This window comes from Scyliorhinus canicula, chromosome 16 (assembly GCF_902713615.1).
Source record: "Scyliorhinus canicula chromosome 16, sScyCan1.1, whole genome shotgun sequence".
Taxonomy (NCBI): Eukaryota; Metazoa; Chordata; class Chondrichthyes; order Carcharhiniformes; family Scyliorhinidae; genus Scyliorhinus; species Scyliorhinus canicula.
Window position 1 is genome coordinate 55,040,644 of NC_052161.1, and position 12,942 is coordinate 55,053,585.

Here is a 12,942-nt window from a genome sequence, read left to right on the forward strand (position 1 = left end):
TCATTTTTTGGTGCCAAGTAGGAATAGGATGTCAATGGAATTGAGATTGTGATTAGCATGGTCTAATGGTTCTGTACAATACAGTGGGCACATTTAGCTGGAATTATGGCAAGTATTAAAGATAGCAGGGCAGTGGTGGTCCCTATGCAAACTCAACAATTGCAACCCAGAGCCTTTTGAAATGTATATTTACGGTTTTCAAAAGACTGCTTCAAGTAAGGGACCATCATGACTTTATTTTCTCAGACCTATCCCCAGAACTTCTTTTAAAAAGGGAAACTATTTTCATCAGGCAGTCTGAAATCCAGGGACTGTATTATATACAAAGCTTCATTCTGCCAGAGCTCTGAAACATGCTTACCCTTAAGAGTCTAGATTGAGTTGCATTGCTTCATATGGAGGGTCTGTGTCAGTGTGTGTCCTTGGCTTTCTTTATTCTGGGCAGAATAGAGATGCATTTGGCTGGTGTGGGGGAGGGAGCACATAGTAATCTCTAGTTACAATTCTGGCCTCATTGTCAATTGAGTAGCAGGGACTCCAGTAGGATTGTTGGGAGCAAGTACCTGGGCTTTGCATTGTTCATCTTTGGATAAGGGGAACAATGGGAGTGCTTCATGTTACAATGTAGAGGGTCTCCTCATTGGCATAGTACCCCAGCTTTATTGGCAGATTACAAGTGAAGATTGATCTGGGGCTAGTGGTCAGTTGTTACGGGGATTATTGATGCTATTGGCTGCTGTGCTAGGAATGAATATGAATGTTAAACCAATTTTGGAACTACTCACTTCCACTCCTTTTGTATTGCATAGATAGATAAAGTCGCCACAGTCCCAGATGACCGTAGGCTGCTTTCCCCTTTTGAGGGGGAGAGCTGACTGGTGGTGATTTAGCCTGAGGGTCACCACACCTCAGGCAAGGGGCAAGGTTAAGGATTGCGGCCTTCATGAATAACAATGCCGTGGAATATCAGGGTGGTTTCCTCATGCACTCTGCATCAGGGGCTCTGAAATGTAGGGGGGATTTGAGGAAAAACCATCAAGGCTAAAGACCAAGTGCTTGCAGGTGGGATGAGGTGGGCAGGTCAGGGCCTTTCATGCATCAGTGCAGACTCGGTGGGCCGAAGGGCCACTTCTGCTGTGTAGTATTCTGGGTGGGGTAGAGATGGATGGGGGTGTGGTGTTTTTTTTCTGAATGTCTGTCCTTGAATGAATGTTATGTCGTGGGTCGGAATGTAATAATAATAATCGCTTATTGTCACAGCAGCAATTTTAGATACCGAGGGAGAGTGATCTGGTGCGAAGCTTTGCTGCAGTCAGCAGCCCTGGTTTGGCTATTGATCAAGTCATTGCATAACTAATGGCTTCTTCCTTTAATTTATTCTCTTGATTCAACTTTCCCATTGAATTAATTTGTTTAATTTTTTTTCCAGTTTAAGTTACACAATTCCTGCTTTGCATTGCAGTAGCAGGCATGCACCAATCTACTGAGGCCTTTTCTTGAAATTTAGTTTTATTCTCTCTTCTCTCCCACCCCCAGTTTTAACTGCTTATTGCAATGAGTAAATTCATTGCATTTTCTCCATCAGCTGTCTCTCCTCTTTAATGATTGCTTTAAGGTGAGTGAGAGATCGTGCTTCAGTTTGGGGCTTCAGAGTTTTTAAATACAGTCATACTAATGCGTACTCGCTGCAGGCAAGAGGGATCAATTGGGAGGAGCTGCATTGTTGGGGTCCATTTTTTTTTTTCTTTTCCGAAAGGTTCCCCTCTGCTGAACCGCTGTTACAATCATTACCACGTCCCCGGATGGCAGAATACCTGTCAGCGTGAAATGTCTTAAACGACTATGGGTTTATGAAAGATTTTAAAATAAATTAGGAGCCTGTCGAAATGCGCAGGCATGTTGGTGGTGAGACCCCAGGTGCCCAATGTATGATTTTTGCATCAGTCATTTGAAGCATGTACAAGTTTAAAATCACTCAAATTGGATGCATCTTTTTGAACTCTTCCTTATGTAAACACCTATACAACAACACTTATTTATATTGCACCTTCGGGCAGCACGGTGGCCTAGTGGTTAGCACAACCGCCTCACGGCGCTGAGGTCCCAGGTTCGATCCCGGCTCTGGTCACTGTCCGTGTGGAGTTTGCACATTCTCCCCGTGTCTGCGTGGGTTTCGCCCCCACAACCCAAAAATGTGCAGAGTAGGTGGATTGGCCACGCTAAATTGCCCCTTAATGGAAAAAATAATTGGGTAATCTAAATTTAAAAAAAAAATTTATATTGCACCTTCAGTGTAGCTGAACATTCAACTTCGCAGCATTATCAATCAAAATTTGACTCTGAACTCCTAAAGGATGTTTTTCAGGATGTACCAAAATCTTGGTCAATAAAAATTTTAAAGTACATCTTCTAGGATGTGATACAGAGACCAATTTAGGGAGGGGACTTCCAGAGCTTGTGGCCAACGCAGCTGAAATAATGTCTGCAACTGGTGGAATGATCAAAATCAGATGTGCAGGAAGCCAGGATTGGACGAGCAGAGATCTCAGTATTGGTGGACTTGAGGAAGCTACATAGATAGGGAGGGGCAAGGCCTTAGCGAGGTTTGAAGACAAAGAAGAATTTTAGAATTGAGATATTGTTGGACCAGGAGCTAGTGTCAATCATCAAGCACAGGGCCAATAGGTGAACAGCTATTGACATAGAATTTACAGTGCAGAAGGAGGCCATTCGGCCCATCGAGTCTGCACCGAACCTTGCAAAAGACACCCCACACCTCCACCCTATCCCCTTAACCCCCCCACTTATCCTTTTTGGACACTAAGGGCAATTTAGCGCGGCCAATCCACCTAACCCGCGTGTCTGTGGACTGTGAGAGGAAACCGGAGTACCCGGAGGAAACCCACGCAGACACTGGGAGGATGTGCAGACTCCGCACAGACAGTGACCCAAGCCGGGAATCGAACCTGGGACACTGGAGCTGTGAAACAACTGTGCTAATCACTGTGCTACCATGCTGCCCATCTTTCATGGGATGTGGGAGTCATTAACAAGGCCATCCAAAATTGCCTTTGAACTGAATAGCTTGCTAGACCATTGCAGAGGGTTGTTGAAAGGCAACTACGGCCTCTGAGACCCTGAGCGGGTGGTGTTAAGCACTGGTTTCCACAAACGTGGATCAAGCGTACCACCACTTGGGTGTGGGACGGTCCCCCATGTGATCAGCGCCCCCGGGTGGTTGAGCCCTGGCCCCCCAGATGTTGTCTGGGCACTACAGCACTGGCACCCTGGTGGTGCCAAGGTGCCCCATTGACATCTTGCCCATGCCAGTGATTGGGATCAGGGGTGTCCTGCCCTAATGAGGTGAGGTCCGGGGGTCTTGAGGATCCCCTAACTGGTATGTTGTGGTGGTGGTTAGGGGGGGTGGGAGGGGAAGGGAAGAGAGGAGAAAGAGAGTGAGGCCACGGTAGAGTGATTGGGGTGCCTTTCTGCACTGGTGAGCTGAGCTAGTTAGTGCAGGGGGAAAAAAAAGAGGCAGCTGCATTGCTGTGGATCTTGAGTCATATGTCGGCCACACCGGGTCACAATGGCAGATTTCCTAAAGTACATTAGTGAGGCAGATGGGTATTACAACAATCACTGACAGCAGTACTGAAACTAGCATTATATTCCAAGTTCATTATTTAAATTTCACTAGCTGCGATAGTGGGATTTGACCCATATCCCCAGAGTATAACCTGGACCTCTGGATTACTGGTCCAGTGACATCAGCATACTCTCTCCTCCCAAACACCCCCCCCCCCCCCCCCCCCCCGGCGCCCCTTCCCACTTTGTTGTTGGTGTAGTGCTGCTACTTTCTTCGTAATAAAAGGAAAAATAACATGAAGAAAGGTACTTGAAAGACTCATTTTAATAATTGTACATCGATTTTTGTTTATAAATTCATTTATTTTAAACTATAATTTTATATATGACCTAGAATATTCCAAGTCCCTGTCTATGCTCTCTCAAAATATTGGGCAATGATGGAGACTGCAATTCAACAGAAAAATTTCCCGGCATTAGACTTGTTTGATGGGGTATTTCATGATGGCTGCATTGGTTTGATTGTGGCCCGTATTCAAAGGCACAGCGCCAAAAATGAGTTTGCACCAGATTCTCGTCATTACTGGTTGCCTCACCATCTGATTTATGTGACTCGTGCCTCAGCAGCTTGCCGCAAGCAAGGGGAGCTGCTTTTAAACGATCCCTCACCACTCCCAGTCAACACACGAGCATGGCAGTGCGCCGACCTTTTCCTCACTTTGAGGATGGCAACCTGGCCAGGCTTCTCACGCTGCGGATGAGAGGCCACCTGTTCCCCTGAGAGGTCAGGAACCAGCAGCAGCATCAGCAATGGTCGTGTGGGCAGCATGACCAGGAGGACTACCGTCCAATCTAGGAAGAAAACAAAGCTCCAAAGAGCTGCAACATAAGTTCCCGCCTTTCTCCTGGCATCAGATCCACCTGCCCTGCCTGATTCACTGGTTGACACCTCGCATCCTCCCCACATCTGATTTTCGTGCTTGTTTCTCAGAAATCCCTGGCACTACTAGCCCAACCCTTTCTTGTCCAGGTATGATGCCCATGCATGCACCTGCTATAAACCCCTTTGCCTATCAAACGTGCGGCTCACAATACCCTCCTATTGTCCCCGCACGAGAGGATAACTCATAATAAATGGGAAAGGGCCAAGATGGGGAGGTGGAGTCCCATAGTTTCTAGCCCTCACCCCCACAAGGAATGGGCCCTAGAAATGGGTGGGTTGCCCGATGAACGAGCAGTCACCGACAGCAAGGTTGACCCACACCACAGAGGTGAGCATACACTGCCCCTTCCCCCAGGTGAGCTGTCTCAAAAGAATATTTCATGTCAGACAAGGTTTGCTGGACATGCAATGCCCTAATCATCCTCTCAGAGCAGGCACGTGTGAGAGTTGATGAGTGATTAACAAGGCTAATTCCTCGTTTAAAATAGCTCTCGGCTGTGAAGCTAGGGACTGCTCACAGTCAAAGGGAGCAAAATAGAATTTCAGGATAGAAGCCGCAGCAGAGCTCTGTTCTGGAAGTGTTAGGTAGAACAGACCGACTGCATCTGTGGTTTCCTCTGTTACGGGTCTCCACAATATTTAAAGATGGCTAGAAGGCCTCACAGATGCCCACCCACCACGGTGCCCTTGAGCTGCATGCCAGAAAATGGAAATGGCTGCTCACCACCTTACTTCCCCTCAGTAGCCATTGCGCCAGCTTCCCGTTTTGAAAAGTATTAAGTGATGCCCACGTCACTTCCCGAGTGGGTAATTCCTAGGAGACTGCTGCATTTGACTTTAATCTCATTATTGAGATTGAAACAAATGCAAATGAGAGTTAATGATATTCTCGGCTTTTTGGGCATGATCTGGAACACTCCATCTGGAGCGGGTCAGTTGAATCTCAAAATGGTTCGGCGTGAACCTCTATTTTGCCCCCTCCAGCTATTCGCCCAGATCTGCTCTGGGTGCATCGCGGTGACTGAATCGCGCCCAGGGTGTTTTTTAAAAAATAATAAAATTTGGAGTACCCAATTCATTTTTTCCAATTAAGGGGCAATTTAGTGTGGCCAATCCACCTAGCCTGCACATCTTTGGATTGTGGGGGTGAAAGCACACAAACACAAGGAGAATGTGCACATTCCACACTGACAGTGACCCAGAGCCGGGATCGAACCTGGGACCTCGGCACTGTGAGGCAACCCACTGTGCTACTGTGCTGCCCCTCGCCCAGGATGTTATGATTGGCCACAGTAGGGCAGCACGGTGGTGCAGTGGGTTAAAGTAATATTACCTGTTATTCTGCTTAAAGTAATATTGCCTGTTATAAAATATGTATTTTATACAAAAACTGAGACAAAGTGACTGAAATTTGGAGTATGGCTGCCAGGACAGTAAATAGTTGAAGCTTACTTTGTTGAGCATTTGCGGCTACTGTCAGATGTACATTCCAGAAATCACTGTGCTGCCTGTGATTTATGTTTGAACTTAGTGCCCTCCTCCAGTCTTTGTGTATGACATTTTCAGGATTTATGGTCACAAGAGTGACATTTCCATTAGCACCCTATATGTGCAAATAACTCACAAATGGCAGGTAGCTTCCTTTATTGTAATTGATAAATGCGCTTCAGGGTTTAACTTGCACAGGAGGAATGGTATCAACTGAAAGTCATGTTATGTTTAAATGTCAACTAGATTCAAATCCTGCCACCTTTTTGTAAACAGAGCAGTTTCAAAAGTCGATGCCAAATGCAGAAACCTAAACAAAATAAGTGTTTTTGTTCCCTGGAAATACATTTTAAATATTCTAGTTTTCAGTTCAGCTTATTCACTAAAATGCCATTTGTTAACAGTCAACTTGAATGTTTCTTTAAAAAAACAATAAATTTCAATATTTGCTTTGCAATGCAGAACTGGGTCACCAGTTCCTTAGCAATGCTGCTGTGCTGTGGAAAATCCACTTAACCACACATTCTTAACACCGTGGGAGGTGACACTTGTTCTGTGTCCTACATTGTGTTCCTGGTTCCATCTTCTAGACAGCAACAAGTTCTGTGGAATGATGCTGCGGAAAACAGATTTCCAATAAAGTGCTGATCATAAACCAGGTGCATGATAACTACATAAGTAACCAGTTCACAACAACTGAAAGTAGATCAAAGAAAGAAGACAATGCATGGCTTTGGCAGGGGAAAGAAAATGGCATATTATAGACACGAGTTTATGTTTAAGTGCATTGGGAGGAAGTTGCTTTTGTGAGTGGAATACCTGCTTTAAAATGGGCTAATATTGGAACATAGGAATTATAGTGAACACAGACCAGTCCATCACACAAACCTGCCTCCTATCCATTGACTATCTACACCTCCCATTGCCTTAGGAAAGCGGGAAGCATAATCAAAGACCCCTCCCACCCGGTTTACTCACTCTTCCGACTTCCTCCATTGGGCAGGAGATACAAAAGTCTGAGAAAATGCACAAACGGATTCAAAAATAGCTTCTTCTCTGCTGTTACCAGACTCCTAAACAGCCCTCTTATGGACTGACCTTATTAATACTATGCTCTTGTATGCTGCACCTGATGCCGATGTCTATGTATTTACATTGTGTACCTTGCGTTGAACCTATTATGTATTTCCTTTCATTTTATTTTATTTTTGTATACTAAATGATCTGTTTGAGCTGTTTGTACTCAGTACATGTGATAATAAACAAACAAATACAAAAAGTAAGCAATTCAGCCCTTCGAGCCTGCTCCACCATTCAATCAGATCATGGCTGACCTCTTCTTGGTCTCAAATCCACCTCCCTACCTGTTCTCCATATCCCATTAATCCATTTTAAAAATCCGAAATATATTTATCTCCTTGAACCCCTTTAATGATTCAGCCTCCACCACACTCCATCGTACTATGGGACTGCGAGAAGTAGTTCCTCCTCATCTCCATTTAAATCTACTGCCTCTCAACCTATATCTGTGACCTCTCATTCTAGATTGCACGACAAGGGGGACATTTGGTCTATGTTTACTTTATTTATTCCTTTTAGTATTTTATACACCTTGATCAGATCCCTCCCCTCATTCTTCTAACTCCAGCGAGTATAAACCCAAACTGTTTAATCTCTCCTCATACATCATCCCTTTCAACCCTGGAATCAATCTGGTGAACCTCCTCTGAACTGCCCCCAGTGTCACCACATCCTTCCTCAAATAAGGAGACCAAAACTGGACGCAATACTCCAGACTTGGTCTCACCAACAGGCTATGCAATTGCAATAACACTTCTCTACTTTTATACACCAGTCCTTTTGCAATAAATGCTAAAATTCCATTCGCCTTTTTAATTACATGTACCTGCATAGCGACTTTCTGCGATTCATGAACAAAGACACCCAGATTTCTCTGCCCAGATACGTTTGAATCGGCTTTCCATTTAGATCATTTGCCTTTCTGTTTTGTTGGCCAAAATGGATAACCGCACACTTATCCACATTAAACTCCATCTGCCACATTTTAACCCATTCTCCTAGCAGCAAAGTGGGTAGCACTTGCTTCACAGCACCAGAGTCCCAGGTTCGATTTGAGGCTTGGGTCACTGTCTGTGTGCAGTCTGCATGTTCTCCGTGTGTCGGCATGGGTTTCCTCCGGGTGCTCTGGTTTCCTCCCACAAGTCCCAAAAGACGTGCATGTCAGGTGAATTGCACATTTTGAATTCTTCCTCTGTGTACATGAACAGGCGCCGGAATGTGACGACTAGGGGCTTTTCACAATAACTCCATTGCAGTGTTAATGTAAGCCTGTTTGTGACAATAAAGATTATTACATTACATTATTACATTACTATCTATATCCATCTGTAAACTCTTTACTTTCTCTTTGCTGCCCACCTATTTTTGTATCATTCACACTGTGGTGGTGCAGTGGTTAGTACAGCTGCCTCACGGCACTGAGGTCCCAGCTTCGATCCTGGCTCTGGGTCACTGTCCGTGTGGAGTTTGCACATTCTCGCCGTGTTTGTGTGGGTTTCGCCCCCACAACCCAAAGATGTGCATGTTAGGTGGATTGGCCACGCTAAATTGCCCCTTAATTGGAAAAAATGAATTGGGTACTCTGAATTTAATTTAAAAAGAATTTTGCTATGCTACCCTCTATCCCTGCTTGCAGATCATTTGGATATAAATTGTAAACAGTTGAGGTCAGAGGACTGACCCCTGCAGCATCCCGCGAGTTACAGTTCGCCAGACAGAGAAGGACTCATTTATTCCAACCCCTCTGGTTTCTGTCAGTCAGCCAATCCTCAATCCAATCGAGTACCCTACCAACAATCCCCTGCAAGTCACTTTCTGGATCAGTCTTTTATGCGGCACCTTGTCAAACACTTAACACCTATTCCATTAAAAATTTATAATACACCAATTCCATTAAAAAATAATAATACATAATGGAAAACCAGAATGGCCATTTCCTCTTGATAGGCAGAATTTCTTTTACAAGGTAAAGACTTCGGAGTTCAGCCAAAATAGTGAATTATATACATGTCTCTGGATTGTACCTTCACATGGTGGGGACGCTTGTATGTTCCAGCAGTCCCTTGAAGGATGTTCTCAGGAGCTCCTCACTCCTGGTAGAGCAACCCATAGTGGCAGGGTTGAGGAGAGGTGCCAGATAAAGTGAAGACCAAAAGGTCATCCACAGCAGAACCGGCAAAGGAGTACAATGCGCCTCACTGGCTGCGTAGTTGGAACAAAGGGGTTGCCCACTCTGCATCAGATGTGCAAGCCACTCTTGATCTCTTCATTTCCGCATACAAGTAGCTCAGCCTGTCCTTGAATATCCCCAAAACTCTTATATCAACCCAGATCTGCTCAGCCAAATTTTCCATTTCCCATATATGTTGAAGGAGAGAATATGGAATTCATTGAGCAATTATCTTGGTAGCTACCTCTCTCAAAAGGCCCTCATTGATGAGATCCAACACAAGATGGTGTCCTCTCAAATGGCAAAAATTCCAAAGGCGCACAAAAGAAAATGCTTCAAAGACACTGAAGTTTGCCTTGAAGTGAAGTGGCATTGACCTTGATAACTCAGAGGATCTTGCTACCAAACGTTCAGAATGGTGATAACTTTCCATCATGCTTTGAGTCCCAATGCAGCAGCAGAGAGGAAAGGAAAGGAAGAAAACATTGTACTCCGGATCCCACTGCCCTGTGGGACGTCCTGCCCATGTGCCCAAAAATCTGAGAGGCCAGAATTGGCCTCTTCCGTGGTATGAACACCTGTCATCCTTGAATCAAAGAATAGCTGATGAATAAATGCAATTTAATAAATCGCTGTCTGACTGACAAAGTCCCTGCTTGTTTCTAGTGATAAAAAGAATGTTAGAAGCTGAAGTACAACAAAAATGACCAGAAACACGGCAGGTCTGTTGACATCTGCATCAAGATAAAGCTAGTTGGTGTGTAGTCTTTGGGAAGAAGTCTGAATGAAACATCTCACTCAAAACCTTAATCCATCTTTTTCTCTGTGTATATCTATAATTTTCTATTCTTGTTTTTTTTTCTTTGTCCTTCATGACCATGTGTTTGGTAAGTCTATTGAAACATTTTAGCCAAAGTTCATGAGGCTCCACTTTCTGCACCTTATGCCACTCTCTGCGGATGTCTTCAATCAGCATTGGCTGCTGACCTATTCCTTCCAGCATGTTGAAGGACAGAAAGGCTTTAGGCTTGTCAGATTAAGTGCTCCTGAAGTACTTCATGTGTACTCTCTCCCCTGAACATACCAGACGTTGTTAAAATGTTAACCTCCCCATTAATTATTTTGGTGATTATGTTAAATTTATGTCCTCTGATTATCACTTTGCTAATTAGTAGAAGAAATCCAACTCTAATTTGTCATAATTCTTCATAATCTTTTGCAACTCAATAACCTAATTTATCAACTCTCTCTTCAAAGTGTCAGATACCATCCAAGTCATTCTGCACTGATCCTTCATCATTGCTTTTTATATCAAGCCTACAGTGGAGTGTCCAAAACTGTACAATGTCTTCCCAGCTGTAGATCATGTACAAGTTTCAACGTTATCTTCTTGATTTTGCATTGAGTGCCTCAAGATACCAATAGCCAGTATTCCATTAGCATAAATGAAACCCAAACATTGTGTGTCTGTATAGCTGCCATCAGCTATTCCTGCTTAAAATATTTAGGTGAGCATTCTTTGGTGTCTTGATTCAAACAAGTAGTTTGGAAAATAAATCCAGATGGATACTCTTTAGTATGAAACTAGCAATTTAGTCTGGTTTTGTGCTGATTGGCGTCTCTTCCTTTTGAGTCTACCTTAAATTTGACAATCTTAACTGATTTGACATTTTGGACCCAAAGCACTTCACACGCTGTTGAATTTTCTGCCAATTCTTCATTTAGAGGAAGAACTTATGATTCTGTATTTTAATTTGCCTCCAATATTTGCATAATACATCTAAATGGCACTAGCCTTCAATTAGAACATAGCAACCACAAAACATGACAAAATGACTTATGTTAAATATGTACTGCATTGCTATTAGCTGCATTGGGGCTTTTCACAGTAACTTCATTGAAGCCTACTTGTGACAATAGCGATTTTCATTTTCATTTTTCATTTATTATCTTGCCCATTCCAGCTATTGTACAGCTACTTCTTGGGTGCCCTAAAACCAGTTATTGTGGTTGGTATAGAACCTTAGTTAGGCCACACTTGGAGTATAGTGTTCAATTCTGGTCGCCACACTACCAGAAGGATGTGGAGGCTTTAGAGAGTGCAGAAAAGATTTACCAGGATGTTGCCTGATATGGAGGGCATTAGCTGTGAGGAGACGTTGAATAAACTCGGTTTGTTCTCACTGGAACGACGGAGGTTGAGGGGCGACCTGATAAGAGGTCTACAAAATTATGAGTGGCATAGAGAGAGTGGATAGTCGGAGGCTTTTTCCCAGGGTAGAGGGGTCAATTACCAGGCATAGGTTTAAGGTGCAAGAGGCAACGTTTAGAGATGTACGAGGCAATTTTTTTTTTTTACACCAGGTAGTGGGTGCCTGGAACTGGTGGAAGCAGTGACGATAGTGACGTTTAAGGGGAATCTTGACAAATACATGAATATGGTGGGAATAGAGGGATACGGACCCCGGAAGTGCAAAAGATTTTAGTTTAGACGGGCAGCATGGTCGGCACAGGCTTGGAAGGCCGAAGGGCCTGTTCCTGTGCTGTACTTTTCTTTGTTCTTTGTTCTTGGGCTGGTTTAGCACAGTTGGTTTGTAATGCAGAACAAGACCAGCAGCGCAGGTTCAATTCCCGTTCCAGCATCCTCGAACAGGTGCCGGAATGTGGCGACTAGGGACTTTTCGCAGTAACCTAATTGAAGCCTACTCGTGACAATAAGCGGTTATTATTATTATTATTATATCAAAACAGAAATCGCTGAAAAAACTCAGCAGGTCTGGCAGCATCTGTGGAGAGAGCAACAGAGTTAACATTTTTGAGTCCAATTTGACTGACTGCTTCAGAATATTGTGGATGGTATATGTAAGACAGCTATATGGAATCGCCCACATACCTACCCCAACCTTTCTTTAGATTAAGAGCAATTGAAGACATTTCCTTTGGCCTGCCGACCCTCTCAGCTGGAGTCTCTCTTTTTGCCCTGTAAGGAATTCTTTCTCTTCATTCTACTTACTACCTTGTTAGTTTCCAGCAATGTGGTAGAATTGATTTGAGAAGAAAAAAAATATTTTGTTGGAGTTGGCTTCGTTTTTTTTTGAGGGGCATCCTCCACACACTCTCTTTCTTACAGCTGTCCCTCGCACCTTGTAGGGAATGCAAATGATGGATCATTTCTTTTAGGAAATGCCTCCAGACACAAATCAAGCTTCAGTGCCGAACTGACCTTGTATGCTTCAGACAAGTCAGAAGGGTTACATAGGAGCATCGCTATCGTCATGACATCTCAAACGTTACTTGAGGGAGGCCATGTGATTCTTCCAAACAAGCATGGCTTGATATCCGTCCGTGCTGCGAGGGGGGGTGAAGGGTTTGGTGAGGGGCGATTCAATAGGATAAGCCCATCTATTTACAATGAACGTTATTTGCGTGTGACTTAAAATAACTGATTTAAGCAATCAAGAAATGCCAAATACTCATAATTCTAAATGGCATGGGACAGACATTTGTTGTTTAGACACTTTTTAGCTCATACTTTTGTGCGGATGGCTAACTCCTATTTGCCAGCTCGACGGCATTATAATTGTCTGAAAGGAAAGTGTTCTAATCGCCTTTAATTGTAGGATTTCCAATTGGTCAAGCTTTCTTTTTTTTTCTTTTAATCATATTTAAACGGCCT

The 12,942-nt window shown here is 43.8% G+C and overlaps 1 protein-coding gene across 1 annotated transcript in view; it reads left to right on the top strand.

The window, feature by feature from the left end:
- LOC119950879 (exocyst complex component 6-like) overlaps window positions 1–12,942 on the top strand; it is a 232,849-nt gene that overhangs the window by 164,166 nt on the left and 55,741 nt on the right.